Source organism: Pezoporus wallicus, unplaced genomic scaffold, assembly GCF_028554395.1.
Source record: "Pezoporus wallicus isolate ANWC-B61680 ecotype Strahan unplaced genomic scaffold, APGP_CSIRO_Pwel_v1 contig_7835, whole genome shotgun sequence".
Taxonomy (NCBI): domain Eukaryota; kingdom Metazoa; phylum Chordata; class Aves; order Psittaciformes; family Psittacidae; genus Pezoporus; species Pezoporus wallicus.
In genome coordinates this window covers 1,313,431-1,337,099 of record NW_026636866.1, presented here as the reverse complement: position 1 = coordinate 1,337,099, position 23,669 = coordinate 1,313,431, and positions in this window count along the sequence as shown.

Genomic DNA, 23,669 nt, shown 5'->3' with positions numbered 1-23,669 from the left:
TATTTTCTAGTATGCTTTCCTATGATAGGATTGTGAGGCAGGAAGTCTGACTTATGAATTCAGCTGGGAGAGAGGAAAATCTAACATTAGATCCTTTAGATATTCCTGAACAGTAGCTTGACTGATGCACATTGTGTAGTGGCAGATTGCCAACTGCTTTCCTTTCCAGAAAACCATTTTTCTTAATTTCTGTGTTGAAGACATTTATTTCTACTCAGTTACTGCATCACAGTCAAAAAAACACCTTAGGTAGCTCTGTCACGCTTTTATATTTTGCCACCACTTTGAAAACATTCTTAGATACAGCAGGTGCTGACTTGTAGGACACATTTTGCAGTTCTATCATTTTGAAAGTAAAGAAATCAACATTCAGAAGACTTTCTAATCCAACTCAGTATAAAACAAAGTTTTACAACTTTCCACAGCAGAGTTTGTTTTGTTTGCAACTTCATTTTTGACAAGCTTCTGATGTCCCAGAGAAACACCTACGGATAAGTATACAGGCAAAGGAACCAAAAATGGGGAAAACAACTAGATCTGCATAACAGTTCACCAGAGACACCACTAGATTTGCATTGTAAATTCTGGCACAGCGCCTCCCACAGCAAAATTTATTTCCACTCTATCCAAATTTCCACTCAGTCCCACTAAAGCATCACCTACCCCTCATGGTGGAGAGGTAAGTCTTAAAGATAGTCATAGAATCATAGAATAGTTCAGGTTGGAAAGGACCTTAAGATCATCTATTTCCAGCCCAGCCATGGGCAGGGACACCTCACACTAAACCATCTCACCCAAGGCTCTGTCCAACCTGGCCTTGAACACTGCCAGAGATGGAGCATTCACAGCTTCCCTGGGCAACCCATTCCAGGGCCTCACCACCCTCACAGTAAAGAACTTCCTCCTTATATCCAATCTAAACTTTCCCTGCTTAAGTTTTAACCAGTTACCTTTAGTCACCACTAAACTGAATTAGCTATCCCTGTAATCAGATATTAGGCACAACTATAGTATATGTCAAGGTCACATGAAAATGCAAGCCATGTTATATTCTGATACAATGCTGTAAGAAGAGAAGTTTTATTTTCTTGGAGGTAAATTAGTACAAATTGAAGCCAAAAATTACCAAAAATGATAGACACCAGAATATATTTTTATATATTATTTATATATAAATTTATCAGCTTGCCTTTATCCTATTCTGATGTTTCTCTTGTCTAGAAAGCAAATGCAGACCTTACTTAGCCCAAGCCCTACTGAAAGAAAAAATTACCCATTAGACTGACTCTTGATGTTCTATGTGATTACTGAGGTAATTTTATAGCACAGCAATTGTGAGCACCATGGTCAATATTGACAGTTCGCTGATGGATAGCTTTTGTACACAATGTTTACATTCAGGAACAATAGGTGTTTTGGGGTTGATTTGAGGTTTGGATTTTTGTGACTGCTGCATTATTACAATCACTTGTTAATTGGCCCAAGCTGGCTACTCTAAGCCAAAGGTCAAAGCACCTTGAATCACACTTTGTCAAAAAAAGTTTAATATTGACATCTCTAATTACACAAACTGCAACTTTAAAGGTCTCATAGAAGGTCAAGGTCAGAACCTTGGTGAATCTCTCCTCAAAACAATGATGCTGACCACTCCTTCAGAAGGGTCACAAACATTAAGGACTTAAATATGAATGAACATGTTCTTCTCTCGTGTCCATTATATTTGTCTCTTTTCCATCCGTCTCCCTATCACTTCTTGTTTTTCTTTATCAGAGCCAAAAAGTCACTTTAAATGGACTTCTTCAAGGCTTCAGACTATTTTTTTGAGAGAAATGCAAGCAGAAGCAGGAAAGTAAAGAGGAGTGTGTGTGGAACAGCAACTCGCATGGTTAAGTGCCAAGAGGGGGATCAGGACTGGCAGTAGATGAAAATCCATAGAACTGGTTTTCCAGAAGCTGGAAAGCAAGCAAAAAAATTTTATACTCCTTTCATAAATTTCATAAGGGTTACATGGGTTGGACTGCAGACATTCTATGAACAGGAACCTCAGAGCTGAAACACAAATGAGAAATAAGACAAAGCAGCTGGGCCAAAATAAATGACTACCTGGTTAACTTGCAGGGAGTGCAGTGTGTTACACAGGGAGGGGAAAGGAGTTAAATCTCAGAAATATTTGAAAGGAAGTGAAAAGCTGAAAGATTAAAAATATGCTGTGTTCTGCTGGTTTCCTATAAAAATACCACTGAATCCTTAATATTCATGAACTATTATTATAAACCCTAAAAATAAGTTGTGTATAAACAACTTACTGAGCCCTCACCTGAAAAATCTGTGCTCTTGCTCAAAGGTAATAATTTAATTCACCTGCAGGACATATAGCTCATCTTGACTACATATATTAGTTTTCTTTCAAAGACCTAGCCCATAAGACCTAGTACAAACAGGAACATCACTGAGTTTAGCTTTTACAAACCAAGATGAAAGCCTACCTAACAGCTGAAGCTGCTTAATGTAGAACATCACCTTTCCACCCCTTCAGGCAGAACCAGTAGGAAACCTCCCCACATACTGCAATACCTGCAATACAGCACAAAAGAGAAACTTCTACCAGTGCAGCCCCAACCCATACAGGGCTGTATCTTTTAAAAAGACAATTTTTCATTTAATCTGACAAACAATTATCAGTAAAGGTGAAGGTGGTACTGCTGAAACACACTGCATTGGACTAGCCAACACATTCAGCACTGGATTCAGTTCTGCCTCAAGCAGAGGATTTCCTTGTGAACCAAAATGTAGTACCATCCTCCAAACACAGATACAACCAAGAAGAGGAAAAAAGAACCCTGAGCCTCTCTATGGACTAGGTCTCCACTTGCTTAAGAAAAGTTTAAATCATTGCATAGGTTTTAATTTGTATTACACACAAAGATTTATCATTATGGAGAGGAAAAAAATAATTAAGCAAGTAACAGTCATAAAAGCATGCAAGCTACAGGAACCAAATGCAAGGGACCCATTTATCAATTGCCATATTTCATTACTAAAGTCTCAGAAAAGCCACCAGCTCCTCATAAGCTAAAGTAACAAGTTTCCATGCTTTAGGGACAAGAAGACAGATCAGGTCACTGCCTGGCTGATTTCCTTGTGTGACAATCCTTCAGCATCAATTAGTATTGCCAGGTTGAAACACCACACAATATATTCAACATCTCCACCTCCTTGTGCTAGGTGGTTCATACAACTGTTTCTGGATATTTTTTTTCACAATTTAGAAAATGTTTTTAAGTGGATAACACCAACTTCAATCCACAAACCTATTCCAGAAGCTTTCTGATCTTGTCAAGTCTTCCACCAAGGTAGGAAAGCACTCATTCATTAGATTGCAAGGGAAAACATAACACTGTTGCTAAACGAGGATTCCAGAACTTTCTCCAGCAAGATGCAAAAGAAAACTGAAACACTCCATTTTTTACTGCCTAAGTCAAACTCAGTGATTTTTTTTCCCCACCTTTTCCTACTATAAACACTCTACAAACATAACTATTAAAGATAACCTACTTCAACAGATGCTAAAGACTTGCAGGATATTTACATCTTCACTGGTGTTGTAGAGCCAGATTCCTAACCAGTATAATCAAGAAAAACTCTACTGATCAGGGGAAGTGTATCCATCTTTAAAGAATCACATTAAAACTCACCTCCAGAGATTGCTGTTAGATACCAGAGCAGCTCTTCTCCCCACTAACTTCCCAATCACCAAGAGATCAAAATATTAAAAGAATAAAGCTTAAGGAATAGAAAGCAAATAAAAATCAAACTTAACTTTCAAATGTGCATCCTGAGAAAATGTCTGTGAGAAACTCCTGTTCCCCCATGTTTCCAATGAAAGATGAAGCTTAACTTTCTAATACTTGCTTAGGCATACCAGGATGCATAAGCACTAATGGAAAATAAATACAGATAATCCTGCTGCAGACCATTAATGGGATAATGAGATATCATTAACATGTAAAAAAAAAAGATAAATGCTAACACAGTTTGAGAATGATTGACAAGTGGAAGAAAAATACCTATACATTATTTGTGCATTTCATTATACTGTTTGGAAAAATCTTAAACCTTTAATCCAAATTTTCAGTCTCTAGTTCATGAATTATTCATAAGTAACTTTATCTTCTGTACTCCCAAGAAAAAAATGCTTCAGAAGAAGCTGAGAGAAATGAGAACAAGAAATGCAGACATTTGAAGGACTAATTGGTATTTTGCCCCCCACTTCCAACTTCAGCTTTCTGATTGTGGTGATCAACTACGGATCTTGAAATATATAAAGTCTGCAGGTTAGCATCTCACTCACCTCTAATGAAGAACTAGGTAATAAGTCCATACCCCAAACATCTGCTTTTCATCAGAGTCCTCCAGTAGCAGGAAACAGAAGTGTTAAGTCCAAGAACAGCACAGATACTTCTTAGAGAAAACACATCTTTATGAGAAGAATTAAGCATCGCACTCCAGGTTTATAACACTTCCATCCTGCTACAACACCCACAACCTCCTATCATGTGCAGCCTTTTGACTACACCAGAAGCATTACCCTCCAGAAAATATTAATAGATTTCAGGTGGTTGATACATGTGTTCTCTCCTTTTATTAGGGGAAAACATTTCTTAAGAGGCCTCGATTAAGGTCTGGAAAGCACTTATACATATGGGCTGTGCTGAAGACCCTCATGAAATATGAGTCAGCAGAGCTGTTGCACGTGGGTAGCAATCCATGCACAAAAAGAACATTTTAGGCAAAATAATGTTCTTATTTTCCTCAGGGGAGTTCTACATTTGGTTTATATATATAAAATAGCTAAATGCAAAACATTTACGAATAGAACCACCCTGATGGACCTTAAATAAGAACGAGCTTAAGAAGGCAGTTAAAGCATAACTAATATCTATTAAAAAAAACCATGGAGGAAACTAGTTATATGAGACACACACTCATTAAATTAGCATTCCCTTTTTCATAAATGCAGAACTTAGCACTTTTGCATGAAGTTATACTTTCTTGAACATACCCATGAGTTCTGATGTGTTGACTCAACACACCAGAGACATTGCCTGAAGATTTTACTGTGCTTCAGGGACCACAGCTGAGATGCAGGATAGAATAACTCCTTGCACTTACTATGAGAAATGACCCTGGTGTGAGTTCCTAGGCTGTCTCCAGGGAAGTGATTCTTTTCTATTCGAAATACTGCTTAAAGCAACCACTTCTACACACCTCACTAGATCCTCAGCCAGGGCAAGTCAGCACAGATGCTTTCATTTCAGTGTAATGACTACAGCTTACCTCCACCTGAGCTCTTGCTTAGGGTCTGCAGCTGATGGGCCCATTTAATTTGTTTGGGGATGATGTTATTTCGGGGAATAAAGGGCCTGAAAAAGAATGTAAAAGCCTGCCTATCTGCAAAAGTTCTTTTAAGAGACTTATTCTATCATCAAAGTTATTTGGGTCTGAAATGAATAAACTGAGAAGAAGACTTGCATCAAAATTATCTACAGCAAATGTTTACTCCTAGAAACTTCCTCTGCACTTAAAAGATCTTGGCCATTAATACAAAAATGCCAATGACATTTTTTATTGTTAACTCAAAGACTCTTGGGCTCTGTGCAGTGTAACTGGCTGGCATAACTCAGAATTCACCCTCTAAACAACAGGGAGAAAACCTATACTGTAAGGCAATTCTACTGGAGAAGTCAGTTGGTGCACTTGCACAAAGTAAATTACCCTCCATCTCTGCAGCCCCCAAGAGAAGATTTCCTTTCTCAGCTGCTGGCTGTGTGTTCATGCTTTCCCCCTTGTAGTGGTACTAACACTCACAAAACACCACCACCACAACAGGACTGTTTTTAAACTAGATGACATCACCATGTAAATGCACACCTAATGGGCAGAAGAGATGCACCAGGAACTCTAAGTACAAATATATCCTTTAGTGGTGCTGAGTTTTAGACTATCTTCAGCCTATAGTACTGACTATACTCTCTGCTTGCCTATCCCAAAGCCTACACTACTGCAGCCCAGCAGGCAGAACACCCTTTTTTCTGTGGTTTACTAATCAATGTAAGAACCAGATGGTTTTCTCCTCAAGAATCACCCTGGCACTCAAGTGAAGCAAATTCTCAGGAGCTCACTGTGTTTTCGAGACAGATTTCCTTTCCATTTTCATTATTCTTCCATCTCTCTGGGAGGAAGGTGTAGGAAGCATTTAAGTAAATAACTAAGCCACGATGGGGGTGGAACAAGTGACATTTCTGGCTTCTCTTTGCAGTTATCTGTCAAGACTTAGGTTGCAGAAAATTAGAAAGCTTGAAGTAATAGTGGCTCAGTGTCCCTGTAAGACAGAACTTCTCACTGTGACTGGCTCGCTGTCAGTTTGTAACCTGGAGCATGAAGTTTTTTAAATCCCCTGTAATTTTTCAACTGCAAAGGGATTTGGGGATCTTATCAGTGAAGAAATAATATTGTTAAGTTTTCTTTCTTGCAAGTGTTTTGGGCTTCATATTAAATCTGTGCGCTCCTCTTGTTAGTTGGATTTGTCTCATATTTTAACATTTCAAAAGTTGTAAAGTTTGTGTGCTGCCAGCACCAGGTATTTGTGAGTCATCTGGGTTGCAGCTGAGTGTGCAGACAGTTATGCATAAACATTACTACATGTGACATTACTCAACATGGTCGATAACATACTGCTTAATAACAACACTGTATAGCAACACTGCTTAGCCAGAATATCTGACAAAGGAAACTGTTGTGCAATAGCATATTCCAAGTGATCGGTTTGCTCCTCTGATGTTCTGATGAGAGCCTGTCACACCTAATATTCCAGCTCAAAAAATGGCCTCATACTCCTGACTCAGAGGTAGAAAGTGCCTCCACCTTGGCCCTCTGTTGAGACAATATTTGCTCACCTCTAATCCACTGTACCTGCAGGTTTCCTATGTAGCTGTGCTGCATGAAAGGTCATCACTTCTGCTATACAGACATTCTTGAATAATAACCTCATCTGCTGTTTAAATCCACCCATGGACAGGTGATTCCTGTGCCAATGAGTTCCCTCACCCAGTTATATGCTGTCTATAGACATACAGACATATAGGTCTATAGTACCTATAGACTATGAGCTTTCCTCTCTTGGTTGCCTCAGTATAAAGTCATAACATGACAAAGCATTTCAGCTAAATGAGCTGTATCGCTGATACAAGGCACACAAGTTAGATTAGTTGCTGTGAAATGCTACATATTGTTGTTGCAGGGAGTCTTTAATGTCTCCAAGCTAACTGTATTGACAAAAAGGGATTACTGCACAGTAACTTATAGTCATGTTTACCACATCACCACCTGACCCCATGAATAATAACCCGTGCTGCTACTATAACCATGCTGGTACAGCTGCAAATACATTTTCCTATAGCTCATCAACTAAAATAAACGTCTATAGCCATGTGGCTTGAGAAATGCAGCATTCAAACCTAACCTCAGAAATCAAACCAATAGTCCCCAAACAGATGAGAATAAAATGCTAAGCACACATCATCTCAGCCAGGAAAAAGGTTATTATTAAATGCTTTCACATATATATGAAATCATATATATATAAAAATATATAGATATCTGTTAAATGCAAGAATAGGTTCAAACTATTAATCAAAGCTGTATTCTGGCTCATCTCGCAGCATTGCTCATTGCACTGATTTAATTCTGTACACATATGCAAAGAAAGCACAAAAAGTCTTGGCATTTGAAAGACTGATAAAATTTAATTTGTAAGTTTGTCTGATAAACGCTTCAAACGTATCAAAATGTAAGAAAAAGTATTAAGCTTGACAAGCAATATAGTTAAGGCACAGCAAATGAAACTCTCCCATGCAAATCAAGCCTGCCTTCTCATAAGAGATGGCATATTCCAGAAAATTCAAGTCTGATCCAGAGCACACAATGGCATTGGGAAGACTCCAATTCCTTTGAATAGTCTGGGAAGCCAATTTTCAGGCAGCAGACTAAGAAGCTGTTGAAGTTATCCTTCTGTACTAGAATCCTTGTTTCTTTTATGGTTAATGCTTTATTCAAAGGAGGAGGTGGAGGAGAGACATAACTGTCTTTTAAAAAGCAGTTTCAAACAAGTGAGTAGCTGCTGTGCTGGTGTTAAACGCTGTAATAAATTGAGAGTGATTTGATTTGACTTTCATGATATCTAAGGGAAATTAAAATAAAGTCTGAAGGAAATGTGTCAATTCCTCACACAAATCAAAATAGAGTGATTGTTTCTGCAACAATAATAAAGTTTGCCATAACCATTCCTATTGGAAAAGCATTCTTGTATTATGATCCTGCAGCAACTGGCATTAGAAAATATACATATAGCAGTAGAAATTAGTTTTATGAACTATACTGTTAAGGATATGGAAATGGTACCTGTGAGAGAGGTGGGATTTTTCTGTGTGTGAACATAGTACATGAAGCTGCACACAGACATATATTGCGGGTTAAAAAACAAACCAAAAACACCCCACAAAAAAAAAAACAAAACAAAACCAAACCAAAACCAACCAAAAAAAAGAAATCCAGAATCAATGGGTAGGTTTTCCTGCAGAACCAGAAGGGAAACAGCGGAACAGTGAGAAAAAAGAAAGGCATTAAAAAAATCCAGTCTTTAAGGTGTTCTTTCTTGATATAGATAGAACTAGTATTTATATTCATATAAAGAAAACTAGCATTTCCCTTCATCAGCAATTTAGGTTTCCAGCCATATTCCCTGGTTTGTTTTGCTTGTCTATACAAGTGACACCTAATGAATCATATTAAAAAAAGAGATAATAAACAAAACTGTTTAGATCCTATAGTTATGGTGTAATTCTGTCAGCCTTGAAATTTTGCAGGAGCAAAAGCTGGCAAATACTTTCATATTGCACATTCCACACTGATTCACAAAGCTTCTGGTCTGAAAAGGATTTCTTTTTGCTTGTTTTAGACATATGCATGTAGTCTATACAGAAAATCAATTATTTCCCACAGAAAAGGAGACAGAAAAGGCATTAGTTTCCTGAAATAAAAAATGGATCAGCTGTTTGTCAGCTGCTGCTTGCAATTCCCAGAAACGTAAGGAGTCATCTGCATAGCCTGGAATGCCCATGAAGCAAAGGATGGGATGGGCAAGATACTGCATGAACAATTAAGTCTACCTGCCAACAAAAAGACCATTAGGGCCTTCTGCATGCCTCTTCTCTAATACTATAGCAGCCTCTGAAAGGAACAAGGAAATTCAGACACACTCAGGCACAGGGGCAGTAGTTTGAAGGATGCGGCCTTCTGGAGATGTCTTGGAGTTTGGGAAAAAGCCATAACTGATACAGGTGAGAAAATAAAATTTCATCTTTAATTGAAGCTACACAAAAACATTATTTGCGTTTATATTTTAATATCAACGGAACACCCAACAAAACAGCTGTCCTAGCACGTACTTTCCAAGGAAAAACAGAAAACCATCAGTATTCCAATATACAGCAAAACCCCTTTCTAACTCAAACATTTCAGCTGGGCCTTCTAAACAAAACACACCTGGCTGTAATGAAACTATTTGGGACAGCAAAATATTTCCATTTATGGACATAGCACGTCACAGTTTAGAACAACCTATAAATCAGTAGGTGTTGAGTTCCTCAGTAGCACAACGGCACAAAGGTCAGTGTAGTGGGTAACTCAGTTCTCTCTAAATCACTCTTCCATGTTCTTAAGTTGATAGTCAAGCTGTGTTTACATGTGTCATTCACTTCAGTCTGCAGATTTTGTAATTAGCCCCAAAGTATTTGCATTGCCTAATGTGGGATATACCTAGCAGCTCTGGAGAACTGAGATGTTTGGGTCTGACATGCTTAGGACATATCCACTGATGTTTAAATTTAAGACAAAAGGCTTGCTGCATCTCTAGACAAGATATTCAGTTCAAGATACCTTAGATAAAATTCCCATGCCCTTACAGTCACCATAACTCCTGGGGTATTCCCTCAAACTAGGATTTCATCATACGACAGTAAGGAAAACCAGGATGATTTCATGATAAACTGTAAGTACTGTAACCAATTAAAAATAATATCTACTGCTCCAAAAAAAAACTAAAAAAACAAACCAAAAAACAAAACCAGTGGGTTATGCAGCCAGAAAAAAAGCATAAAAATAATAGCCTGCAATCTGTTGGATGTCCTTTTGTTCTTCTGATGTGACATAAGGTACAGGAAATGTTTTCATGAAAATCAAGAATAACTTTCCTGAGTTGGAGGTGGGTGGAGTCTTGGGTGTCATGGTTTAGTGTGAAGCATCCTTGCCCATGGCAGAAGGGCTGGATCTTAGGGTCTTTTCCAACCCAAACCATTCTATGACACTATGATTCTATGTTGTAGGCCAGTTTAGCCATGGAGAAAAGCATGATTCCAAACTGAAAGTTGTCTTTGATATTTTTGTTACTTCTAGAATTTTGTTCATGCTCAAATGAGTGAAAAATCTCCAATCCTGCTTAACTGTGCATCTCAGCAGGATCCAGCCATGCTGAGACACACAGCTAGCCTTACACTTCCCTTTACAAACCACTCAGTATGTGTTGTTAACCTCATGGTTATGAGGTTATGAGGTTATAAGGACCAGCTCATAACCTCTGCTGCCCAGGAATATGCAGCTCTTGCAAACAGCAGTAACTTCACAGAAGCCACTGAATCCATTACAGCTTCAGTGAGCTGAGAGGTTTCAATTCTGTGTTTTAGTGGTGCCTAGCTGGTAACTTTTACAGCTACAGGATTCATTAAGGCAATATGAAAGTTGCATTTAAAGAAGACAAGGCATAATGATTCTGTAATACCAGAGAGTGCCAGATGTGGCTGTAACCATCAGTAACACACCTCAATCACCGCAGTGCTATTGATCAACACTTGTGTTTAGTGATTTGAGTAATCTCCCTTGCACAGTGAAAGTACAAAACCGAACCAGCATTAGTAGAGAAGCCTAAGGTGTACAAAGCCTCAATGAGAAAACTTCATGTTTCCTTCCTAAAAGGGGAACAAGGGAATCAGAGGTTTCTAAAGATGCTGGAATAATAAACACATTCCTGAGACTTGCTGGTTTTCAGAGCCTTGCCTTCTCAAACTGTGGGCTGTGTAACTGTATTTAAGTACAGACATCTCTCCTGTTACCAAATATACTTGTTAATAACATCACATAATAATTCCATTCACCTGTTTCCAAAAAGTTTATCTCCACAGACATCCATTTTACTTTTAATGCAATCTACATTACAGCGCTTCAGGCTGAAAAAAGTAACTCTTTATTTTCTGAGGAAAAAAAGCACCATTATTAGGCTGAGACACAACGTTCATTCAAAGGAAGAAACAAACAAAAACGTGCCTGTTACCACATTTTAGCTTCAAAGTGATCAATTCCACTGTATCAATAATTCTTTGAAAATCAAAAGCTTTCCCAAATTATGAACTTCTGCTGCCTTATTCTTGGCTATTTCATGGCTGACTTACAGCCTTGAGGAAAAAGCAAAGCAGCTCATTACAGAAAAATCAGTATAGCCTCAATTCCATCAGCACAATCAGTTGCTTCAGCTATTATTCTGACCAATAATCATGTAATTATGGATGAACTGGGGCCAAAGACAGGCGGCGGGAAATGGAAAGAAAACTGTGTATATAAATATACATAACTATCAATGGGTGACAAAATAAAATATAAATGTAAGACAAATTTCTATTTTAAAGACCACTATTAATTCCTTTTTAGTTCAGGTGGACAAATATTGATTCATATGGCTTGTACAATTCCATAGGTAGCTTTAACAGCAGGTACTCTCAGGAAACCCAGGGGAGAGACCATTAGTACCATCTTGGATTGGTCATTTGAGAATTTGCTTTGAAATGCAACAGAAAATAGTGTACAGCTGAAAAGGATTCTCAGTGAAAAATGTTATAGAACGTATATAGAGCTGTCATAAGCATATACTTTCCAATATCACTCTCTAGTGTGTGCAAAAGTCCTCCTTTGTATGCATTAGGTACTTGGGGAATGTTGACCTCGGATGAAAATACTCTGCCTTTGATCTTTTCACACTTCCAGACATCAATACATATAGCTGGATTGGGTCAAAGAGTTCAGGCTATAAAGAAAAATCCTAATCTTTTTATCACCTTATCGTGTCTAGAAAATTACTGTATCCACAAATAGTAGAATGTTTAAAAGCTGCTTACTACCTTGCTGTAAAATCGAAAATTCTACTGGATGCTAAGCATACATATTCACTGCTTTCAAACAATTTCTGCTTTCACAGTACACATATATGCAACAAGGTCACATACTTTAACACATGGCGCTTCTATGTCTATGATATCAACAGACAAGCAGTAAACTCTGTCAACTTTCCTTCCAGAAAACAAACCACATATCACAGAAAGAGATCAGATAGTCCTCGTCCTCCTCTTCCTCATAGCAATTTTTCCAGGATGCTAACTTTCAGATTTGCCTCTCATCAGTAGCTTCAGCTGAGTTCTGACAACCCGACTCTTCTAAAAATGAGACAAACTAGAGCAACCCCTCAATTTCAAAAGGCTTGTTATAGCCACAAAAAATGCATGAGTTTGTAAGGATATCAGGATACAGTGCTGCTGCTTGTTGTAACGGCACTCTGCCTAGTTGATAAAGACCTGAAAGGAGGTTAAGTTCAATGTTTTACAGAATTCTTGGTGCAAGTGAACCCACATTGCCTGAATTCCATAGTAGCGCTTCATTTTGGACTCTTTTTGGCTTATTTCAATTTTAGAAACAGATTGTATTTCATATTCTTTTGCTATTAAGAGAAATTCTGCACCTGTCAAAAAGACAGCCAACAACCATTACTTTTTGCTAATTTTTCTTGAATAAACGTCAACCATACCACTGTGAATGCTAAAATATATGCATGTTTAGTGACTATATTTAAAAAAAAAATGCTTTATTTTTCAATTCAAAATGATTTTTCAATTACAAATGTTGATTAGTTAAGATTTTTTTATAATTACTTAGAGATAACCTAATTCATAGGAGATAAAGTGCAATGACTTTAAATTATACTTTTTCAGTTACTAAGGAAATGTCAAATTTCCTTTGACAAGGTCCTCTTAGAAGACAGCTACATTGTTCTACTTTAACAATTATCAAACTCTACATACAGAAATTCATTATTTGCGTATTTGAATTTTATTTTTTTATTAAAAAAAAAAACATTTGGAGAGCACCTGAGAAAGAATGTAGCTGGCACATTAAAACTATATTTGAAAAAGACAGACATACAAGTTTCACACATTCTGGAATTCAGACCTGATCCAAAACCTGTTTAAATAAATGGCTAATTTTAATGGCTAAAAAAGGGCTATGAAACTTATTCTTTAGTTCAACCTTTCTCTCCAATTGCCTTGTGCCTCACACTGGTAAAACAGACTTCCAGTGGCTTCTTATTTCCTTGCAAATGCTAACAATTCCCACAGTGTTCCCACAGGCTCAGGATTATCAGTGAATGAGATGCAGAAGCTCTGGTACTTCATAATTTGGTAAAAACAAAATCTAAATTGTATGGAGACACTTATATTCTGTCCCTATTCCCTTGCCCTCACTGTCCACTCCATGGGATATTGCTGTGATTTCATTCCATTTTTGAAAACTGAAAAACCCAGACTAAATAAAGGGAAAATCATGACCCCTGAAGAGAACCAGAAAGGTAGGGAAGCATTTCTCTGCAATATGGTCCCAAACAATGCAGCTTTTGGATGAGATATGTTATCACAGAGTAATCTCATCTGATGCTCTCCATTTCTTCCATGTTTCCTACTTTCCCTTACAGGTCTCTGCTTCACTAACACTTAATAGCATCAAGTTCAGAAACATCACTCATAATGAGAGAAATTCTGGGTTTTGCTCAGCCTTCTCTGAGTAACAAAACAAAGCAGTGACCCTCTGTTTCCACCCTGCTGTAACTAATGCTGGAAGTAGAACAGAGCTGGAGCTCCAGAGGACTGCTGGCTTTGGCACATTGCACGCTCCAGTCAAGCCACAGTCAGGTCTGCACATGTCTGTGTTTCTGTGTTCTCACCATGGAGATTTTCCAGCAAACAATACAGTTCAGTTAAAAACAGATTAAATCCTACCTATTTTTTTCTACTGAACTACCACTCGCATCACTATTCTTCCAAATAACTGTCAGTGTCAGTCACTACGTACATTCAGGATGAAAAACATGCTGCAGAATCAATAACAAATCCATGTTGAGTCACAAATTAAAAGCCTCTTACCCCAGAAAAATCAAGGGCTGACTCTCCCACACTCTTCTTTCAGCTCAGCCAAAGGGAATAATTCAAGGCCCAGGTGTGCAGTGCTAGGGGAGGAAAAAGAAATGTGCTTATTGTGTGAAGCAGGTGTTGAATATTGTCATAACTGAGGCCAAGTTAATAACACTCTAATTAGCAGTAATAAGGAGTCAAAAACAAGAAAAAAAAAAGGAGAAAATAATCTCTAGAGTAATCATGCTGTACTCAAAATACCTGGAAAGTGAAAGACATTGAATGGGAGAAGATGATGGTAACAGGGGGAAAGGTGTAAGCAAAGAGTATTGGAGCTTAGTCAAATTTTGTGCTGGAAAAGCATTGAAAACTGACACTTTCAAAAAGACACTAAGCTCAAAATTGTTATAAAGTAGTGAATTTCCCAATACTGGTGCTCAACGTATTTGTGATCCCCAAAGATCCTCTGATGTTAGCTGGCATAAACAAAAATAATTCAATATCCACTGTTTGTTGGTCTGTTTTGATGCTTTGTTCCAACCTAACTTACAGAACCTGAGCCCAAACAAGTGTAAAAGCACATCTTCACAATTGTGTGTCTGGAACAACGCCTACACATTGAAGATGAACAAGGTTTCATACCATTACTGTCTGTATACATTATGAAGTAGGGATTATTTGGTAAAACATCATTTACATTAATTAATTTTTATTCACCATAAAAGCAAGTAACTGTGTGCCGATATGAAGGGCAAAAATAAACTGGGAAAGGAAGGCATTATTTGCCTGCGTTTTCCAAGTGATACTCTAAAGTACACACACAACTCCAAACTGCAAACATTCTCCCAAAAGATTATGGAGTTTCAGTATTTAAAGATACACAGGATCTCAGTCTATCTCAGAATGAAACATTCTCTTGTAAATCCAAAGACTTGCTAAGACTTTTCCTCTTGAGAAACATCTGTGTTTCTTGGTGATAATGCACACAGAGGGTTCTGACTGGCATTTTCCAGCAGTAGGCTTTGCCCCCTGATGACACACAGGCTGAGCCAACTATACATCATTTGTGTTATCATGTCTCACATACTTGCCCTGTCTCATTGTTCTGTCACAAGCACATAGTCCACATGCCTGTAATTTTGGATGGATTTGTCTAGCACACAAACACCAAAACAGATGTTTACCCAAAAAACCTCCAATTCATAAATGCAGTGTGCTTAGAAGCTAGGTTTAAAGAATGGTCTCTGGACTTTGGTGACAGGTTTTAATACAACATTGCTATAGTCCACAAGGTAGAATGTGTGATTTGCCTCCCTTTTGTGCACCTCATGAGCAAAAGTTCAATTTGTCATTAAAGCAAATGCAAATGTAACTTGTCCACACAGGTCCCCTGTGGCGTCGGAGAATTATCTACTCTTGTGGAGCAGACAGTCATTTTCAAAGACAGCCTCATCTAAAGGCTATGAAAATCACTGGTGGCATTTAATGGATTTGAAATGATTTTGGATCATGACCTTTAAGAAAATATGTCTATTCTAAAAGTGGAAGGGAGGGAGGGAGGAGCAGAGAGGCTGTTGTGTGCCTTTGTTCATTTTGTAACTCTCATATTTATACTGCCATGAACAAATATCCTGATGTCTCAAGCTGGCAGTGAAAAACAAGCATTTTCCCCTGTAAATAAAAATTGGTCCCTCTTTCTTGCTTCAGGAAATTAGTTTTATTTGTATGTTGTCAGCACAATTTGAACAGTGTTAAAAAAAACCCTCAGCGGACTGCCTCAGTGAACGTGGCATCCATATACTGCCAAAAAGTTACATACTTCTGCAGTAATTAATGTACTTAATATTTAGCATGTATACGTTCTGAACCTTTCTCTCAGCTCTACTTTCTCCAGCAATTCCTCAGTGTATTGCTGATACTAACAACAAAGAAATTACTGCACTGATTTAATGCTCTGACTCCTGGCTGCCATATAATATATTATACAATAAGACAGATTTCTCTATATGTTGTTTTAGAGTTTTTCATATCAGCTGCCTGCAAAAATGTCTAAGCTTTCTCCTATCAGACTTATGAAGTCTTGAATATATGTCTTTCTCAGAGACATCAGGGAGAATTAGAGCTGCCCAGAACTTGTGGAAATCAAGATATCTTTGACCTTTCAGTCTAATTCATTAGGTAAGCAACTGGAACCAAACTCTGCACCTTACTGCATTCCTATCACTGCACAAAGCCAGCAGTGCAATAAGAGCCTTGCCTGCCACTCCTTGAGCTGTTAGTGCACTGGCTACAGGTTTAATATTTATGTCTTCATGGAAATGACCAAATCCATATGCTATATGAGTCAGAGGGGCAGCTTTAAGTACTTATTCTAACTCCTGTTGCTTTACTACTTGATTTTAGCTGAAAGAATCTGAAAAGAAACCTTAAAAAGGATTCTGAGTTAGGTCAACAACTGTTTGGACAGAGAAGGTATGAAATTGCGCACACCATTTTCTTAACATTTAGGTCTTTGCCTCTATGCTGCTCAGTGAACTTTACTCTTATGTTCAAAGTGTCATTATAATGCCATTATCACTAAAACAGAATACTTTTTCATAGCAGGACAATGATTTAGGAACTAAATAGCTTGACACAGTGTCGTATTTTAACCTATCACCTTCTGAAGATGCAAATGTACTCCAGATACTCATTTTCCAAGAAACTAGACAAAAAGTGACAGCAAATATATTTAAAGAGAAATGAACCCAACTGGAAAAAGCATTAAAAGACAGTGAAGGTAAATGTAATTGTTTTTAAACCCAATGTTTTCGTAAGATAAATTCAACATCGGACAGGCTCTTTAAAAATCAATTTGCACTTCCTTCCTCTATAAAGATTTATCCCAGAGAAAAAAAAAAAAAAAATCCATTAGTATTAAAGTGCTTAAAAACTTGGCAGACTATCTCCAAAGGCATCAATTTCTAGTGCTAATTAACACTAATTATTCACTCAGCAGTTGTAAGTTGCATTCAGTCCCTGAGGGTGGAAGAGAGATTTGTCTCTCTCCAGCGTAGCGTGTTTCATATATTTGTTTCAAGAGATTTTCACATTCAGACATCAAAATAGTGTGGACTTAGAGATCTGCAGAACTGTCCTGTCTGTTACCAAGAGTGGATCAAGAATTTCTTGTGTGGTACAAGGAGTCTGTATTGTCCATCAACATCCTGCAACTGGCACGAAAGGTTTTATCCATTCCATTTCTCTGCTATGCGGTAGAGATTGGACCCCACACATTCTTTCAGTGTCTTAGTGGATTTAATTTAGCAGCTTACTGATTGCTCAGGCTTGAAGGTCTAGTGTCCAACCTGGCTGTTAAACAACTATGCATAACTAACTCAGAGCTTATTGCTCATGACCACAGTTACCAGAGAGGCCATCACATCCTCAGTCTTCAATGCTTACATTTGGACTCCTACCAGACCTTCCTCCTATCCCTTGAAACTCACACCTTCAAGCACTATGAGCAGCTAACATACTTGGACACTGCTACTGCACTGCAACACCTAGAGATGATTCAACTCTTCTTCCTCAAAGGTGAGTCAAAATGAAAACTAGAAAGAAAAACTTTTTAGGGAATTAAATGTATCTAGGGATGTTTATTGAGAAACAGCAAATTATTTCATTTTCATAATTTCAACACAGAGCAATTAAATTAGTGTTCCCTAATTTAAAGGTTTGTTTTTCTGATGCAAAATTAAACTGAAAAGGACTTTTTATTTTTCCCTCTTTCCACAAATAGTGACAGTAAATGAATCCCTGCGTTCTGGGAAAAAAATAAGGGAAAAGGGGGGTTGAACGTCAGAACTTCCCAGCTTGCTTTTTAAAATACCTTTCATATTCCTGTATTTTGTTGCACAGCCAAGCAGCAAGATTAAAGCTTCCTGATGCAAGAAGGAAAGAGAATGGGGCTGATTAAAGACTAGAAAACTGCTGAGAAAAATATTAATGCATCATGACACCCCGTCTGCCCAAGAGAAAAAGATAATGTATGTGAGAGAAAGTAGCAATAAAGGGTCAGTAATAAAAGAAATATATCACTTGTAGAATTGACTAGGCTTTACTTGAGATTTATAATCCATTCTAACTGTAGTAATTTGTGACTCCTGGAGACAGACTGCCTATTACACGTGATATTTTTGTAGGGCACCACCCAGGAATAAAACACCTGAAACATGTGAACTATCTTGCTCTTCACTTGAGTTATTTTAAATAATAATCTTTGTATCAGAATTTTTTATTTAATGCCATTTATTACCAGTCAGCAGGTGACAAAAGCAGACAGAAGGAGTTAAGTGACTTGACCCAAAATTATACAGGAAGTCAGCAGGATAATTTGCCTGAATCCTTAAGTCTCCTAATTTCTGCCTTTCTGCTTTGTATATCACAGCTTCTGGCTGTCTCTATAGCTATCTTGGATATACAGATCTGCCCAGCCCTATCTTGTGTATCACAGAATACTGTGTTTTTCGTCTCTGAGGCACTCAGGAGAGTTAGGTGTTTTTCAAAGTCTTGGTTTTGTTTCAATAGTTGATTCAGACAGCCCGTCATAGCTTATACTGCAAGGTCACAGCACACAGAGATATTTCACTATAAACTCTGAAGAGGTTAATGTAGTAGCATGGCAGGAGTTCCATTATCCATGGGATGAACAGGACTATACTTGGAGATCTCCAGGATTCAAAGCCACAGAAGATGCTTTGCAAGAACTTTATACAGCTGTCTGCTGTCAAGGTTGTGATTTCGTGACATAATGAATCAAAGCCTCAGCTGATATAAATCGCTAGGGTACCAGTGAGCTGGGATGATTTACAGCTGCAGAAATTAGATCCACTGGTTATAGTGGAAGTACTTGCAGAGCATGGAACCCATTGACATGATTCAAGGCACATATAATACCTAAGCACGTGGCAGATTTATTAGCTTAGGCTCAGTGTTATGTTAACACAGCAACAACTTCTAGTAAGCTGAGACCAAGGCAGAGCAAGCTTGAGTCCTCTTCCAACAGAGGTCAAAGTTTTGGCTCTACAATATAGTTCACTGCTTATACATAGGCTTAAGTAGTCACACAGTCTGACTTTAATAAGAAAATGAAGAAATAAAATGTAGGTGAAAGAGCAGGGAAACTTCACAGTTTCCAGTAAATGCTAAAATTTAATTCCTCAATGTAATATTGTCTTGCAGAAATATAAGTGCTTGCAATGAAACCATTGCCTTCATGTGGGATTTGTGAAGGAAGGGTTTAAAGGATCTGATACCTGAGTTTAATGCAATTCAGGTGGGCTGTTGGGGTTTTTATCTTCCTCTCTTTACACCTCAGTTTTTCGACCAAATTTTTTAGAATAATCCTTGTTTTTCTCTTCCCCTTGGCTCAAAAGGAAGTATGTCTTCCCTTGTTACAGAGTAATTAGAATGTTCTATTAATCATTTCATTAGTAGGAAAGGACCATAAGTGACTCTTGAGGGTTTTGAAAGTCCTTATTGAAAGCAGGAAAGGTAGAATAACAATCCCCAATGAATATAGCTTCTTTTTCTGTGTTCTATGAGACTATTATTTAATTAAAGAACCCTGTACTTATGGTTCTGGTCACTGTGAATAAATTAAGGTGATTAAATTCAAAGCATCACACTAGTTGAATTGACAGTTCCACTCTGTCAAACTGAAAGCAGAAATCTGCTGAGAATTGAAATCATTCACAGGAAGTTGTTCCTTTATTGTGTTTGCAGACTCCTTTAGCAACATTTTATTTTAATAGGACTGTAATTCTTTGAAAGCCAGACATCTGCATATTGTGCCTGCTCAACAAATGAAGCTTTAATGAATAAATAATAATTGAAGAAATTATTAATTTAATTATTTTAAAAGTTTGGGGTTTTTTTAAATAGCTGCTTCCTTGCACAGTGATGTCTCCCACTCTATTGGGCAATCTAAAGAACTTCATAAAGGACCAAATTTATAAAAGCAGTGAAATCACATACAACCTCTAAGGACCTGGGTGATGAAGGTACAGTTTAACTCAGTGGTTAGGGCTGATACTGACATGACATGCAGTTATATAAAGCTTCTTGAGGACCCAATTAAAATCTATCTTAATCTCTTACAAGAGTTGTAGGAGATCATATATTTGAGATCTATAGATTTCTGGCTATTTCTGTACTAGAGGATTAAGAATGGGCTCATGAAAAGACTTAAGCACAGGAAACTCGCCTGCAGCAATTCAGCTCTGTGGCAGCTTATTAGTCTGGCTGTAACTTGGTCATAAAGTGCATAAACTGTGCTAGTCCATGTGTTGTGTGCAAACAATATGGATGTCAGATGAGTCTGGACTTGAAAATTGGTTCAGAATTGGCCTATTTGGCACAAATAATGTTGATACACACAAAGATGGATGTAATGATGATTTTTATAGCAGCTGAGGAAACAACCTTGTGTATTCAACTTGTATGTTGAACTTTGCCAGGATAATGACCATTGTAAACACTTAAATTCCCCCAAAACAAGCATTTTTGTGATTCACAGGGAACTTCCTCTAGACACTCGGATCGAAGCATGACAGGGAGCTTACAAAAAACAAGAGAAATTCAAAGCACTGAATTCATGTTTTCTAATGAAATCCAGAATAAGTTTAATAAGAAATACTTTGATTAATCTGGATCTGGGCAAAAACATCAATTCATCCAAATGGATGCAGGTCCCATTCTTAAAGCCTACTGAAACGCAATTGAAAAGACATCAATTCACTTCACCAGACTTAAATGTTTGTCCCTAAATAAGCAAATGATCCACGGTTACAAAACAGTTGGATAGCAAAAACATGAATGGAAGTCCCAAAATCTGTTTCATGCTCCACTGTGCCTTGCTTCATATCAACAACAGTTGACGTTGACTTTTAGGAGCATTTCTACTGAAATATGCATAAAGAGATAGGGATGAGCCGGAGTTCAATGATGAACTCTAATGTGTGAGAAAAGTTGTTAGTAAAGGCTAGCAACTGGTAAAAACTGATCTTTAAAATATCTTTTAGTAAAGCTGACTCCAAACCATTCTTCTCCCATTTTCTCCTTCATTTTTATTACATTTCATGAATAAATAGCAACAAATGGCTCATTTTAGCTGTGTGGCAAGTGAAAGAAATTAATTGTTCATTTTTTTTCCTTGGCTATAAAATATTTCAGGAGCATATTTATGGACAAGAAAACAGCCTATCCCCAGGGAGAAAAGTATTTTCATAAAGATTACTGTAAAGAAGACGTCAAACATGAGTCCAAGGTAAACATGTGTTTATCTGTTACAGGGACTTGTTCATGCCATCAGTTTGAAAGAGGACACCCTTTGCCATCGCCAATCTACTGCTCTCATTAGACACCAAGCAGCTGCTGGCGCTGGCAGCAAACAGATGAGAATGAGAATCGGCTATTTGGCTTATCTGAGCTCATCCATATTAATACCTTGTTTCCACAGAGCAAAATTTAGGTGCTTCTTGAAAATGCCCTGGGTGATATCACCTCCTAAACCTTGCCAGGTAGTTTGCTCCAAACATTTATTACCTTCAGACAGAAAAGATGCTCCCCTGTGTCTTTATTTCAATTTAAATTCCATTTGTGCTCTTTTGTCAAATTTTCTGCATTGAGTTATGAATAATGCTGACATTAGCTCTACCATTATAGAGTTTGAGCTATTTAATTAGATTCCCTCATTCAACTTTTTTTTCTGAGGTTAAGGTTTTAAACTAGTCCTTATAACTCATTCTCTTAAAGCCGAAGGCAACAGTGTCAGTACTTTACTATCACGTTCCTCTTTTTATAAGTGCCATAATATTCTTTCCAATGCACTGACTGGAACTGACTCCTTCAGTTGAGGGTTGCCCACCCATTGTGCAATGACAATCACACACACACTATAGAATTTCCTCCATTATTAAGCCAAGTGTTTTATTTGCTCTTTTATTTGTCTCACTTTGTATATCCATACTACAATATATCCTAATTTCTGCATGCCTAAAAGCCATCTTTGATTTCATAGATTTCTGAACCTACTTTCTATTTTTCTCTGAATCCACAAGAGTTTTACAGCATGCAGAATTGAAACTCTTGGATTTGTTTTGTTCCTTTTGCTTTTCCCATCTTTTCTGTCGCTCCTACATGTAAACAGCCACCTTAAAAATCCTCATCTATGAGCAGTGCCAGGAACTATCACAGTGTTTCTGCACCTTTTAAACTGGGTAGAACCAGCTGTAGTTTGAGAAGTACCAATAAAAATGCTCCTTATGTACCTATCGCTAAATACTCTTAAGGTGTCTTGTGAAGGACTCAGTTACAAGTTCACCTTTAAAATGTGCAATATTGTTGCTGCCATCTGGCAGAGAAACTTAGTCTAGGCATTGAAGTGCTAAGGGCTAAGAAAGAGTAATATCTGAAAGTGTGACTCCCCATTTGTGAGTTCTCAGCTTTACCCACTTAAAAATAGTGCATCCGTGAAAATACAAGTCTCACTTGCTGTATCTGCAGCGCCAATACCAAGTATCTATTCATTGTTGCCATTGCTTCTGTCTTTATTCCGAGATGTGAATTTTTGAAGCTCATAAGACAAATCATTCCTGTCATGGGAAGTTCTCTCAAGGACACCTTAAGATGTAGACAGTAAGACATATTCATGTCTCGGTGTGCTGAAAGTAATGCATGAAAATCTCTTTTTATGGAGAGTAGAACCGAGTCATTTAACTAGTCTGTCCATAAGCTCCAGTAGGCAAGACATTACTCTACACTATTAACCCCCTGGTGGTTTATATCTTGGTAAGTGATGCTAAGAAGAGATAATGTCCAGCCTGTAAAAGATTTGATGATAATGATTCTAAATGGTGGGTATGAACAGCCAACTCCTTAGGCTGTTTTCTAAGTTTTAAAAAGATCTGGGAGGAGGGGAGGAGTAATAGATAAACTATAATGGCTTTTTTTTTTGACAATATCAAACTCACTGAAGAGATATGGAAGCACTGTGTAGGAAAGACGTCATAACAAAAATCAAATTGACATATATATTGTCCGTTTCAAAGTAACTTCTGAGGTGAAAATCAATTTTCTATTTCTATTAAGAGGATCCCTGACAGTCTGAGAGAAGGGGAAAACCACAGTGTAAAATGATATGCTAAATCCCCCCAAACAGGCATTAACAATAATGACAAGGGACAAGCCACAGTTCTTTGGCTGAAGCAAGGCAGCTGAAAGCATGGCATCACCCCTTCAGTGACTGCAGCCTCCAGGATGGATGTTCAAAGTGGTGACACAAAC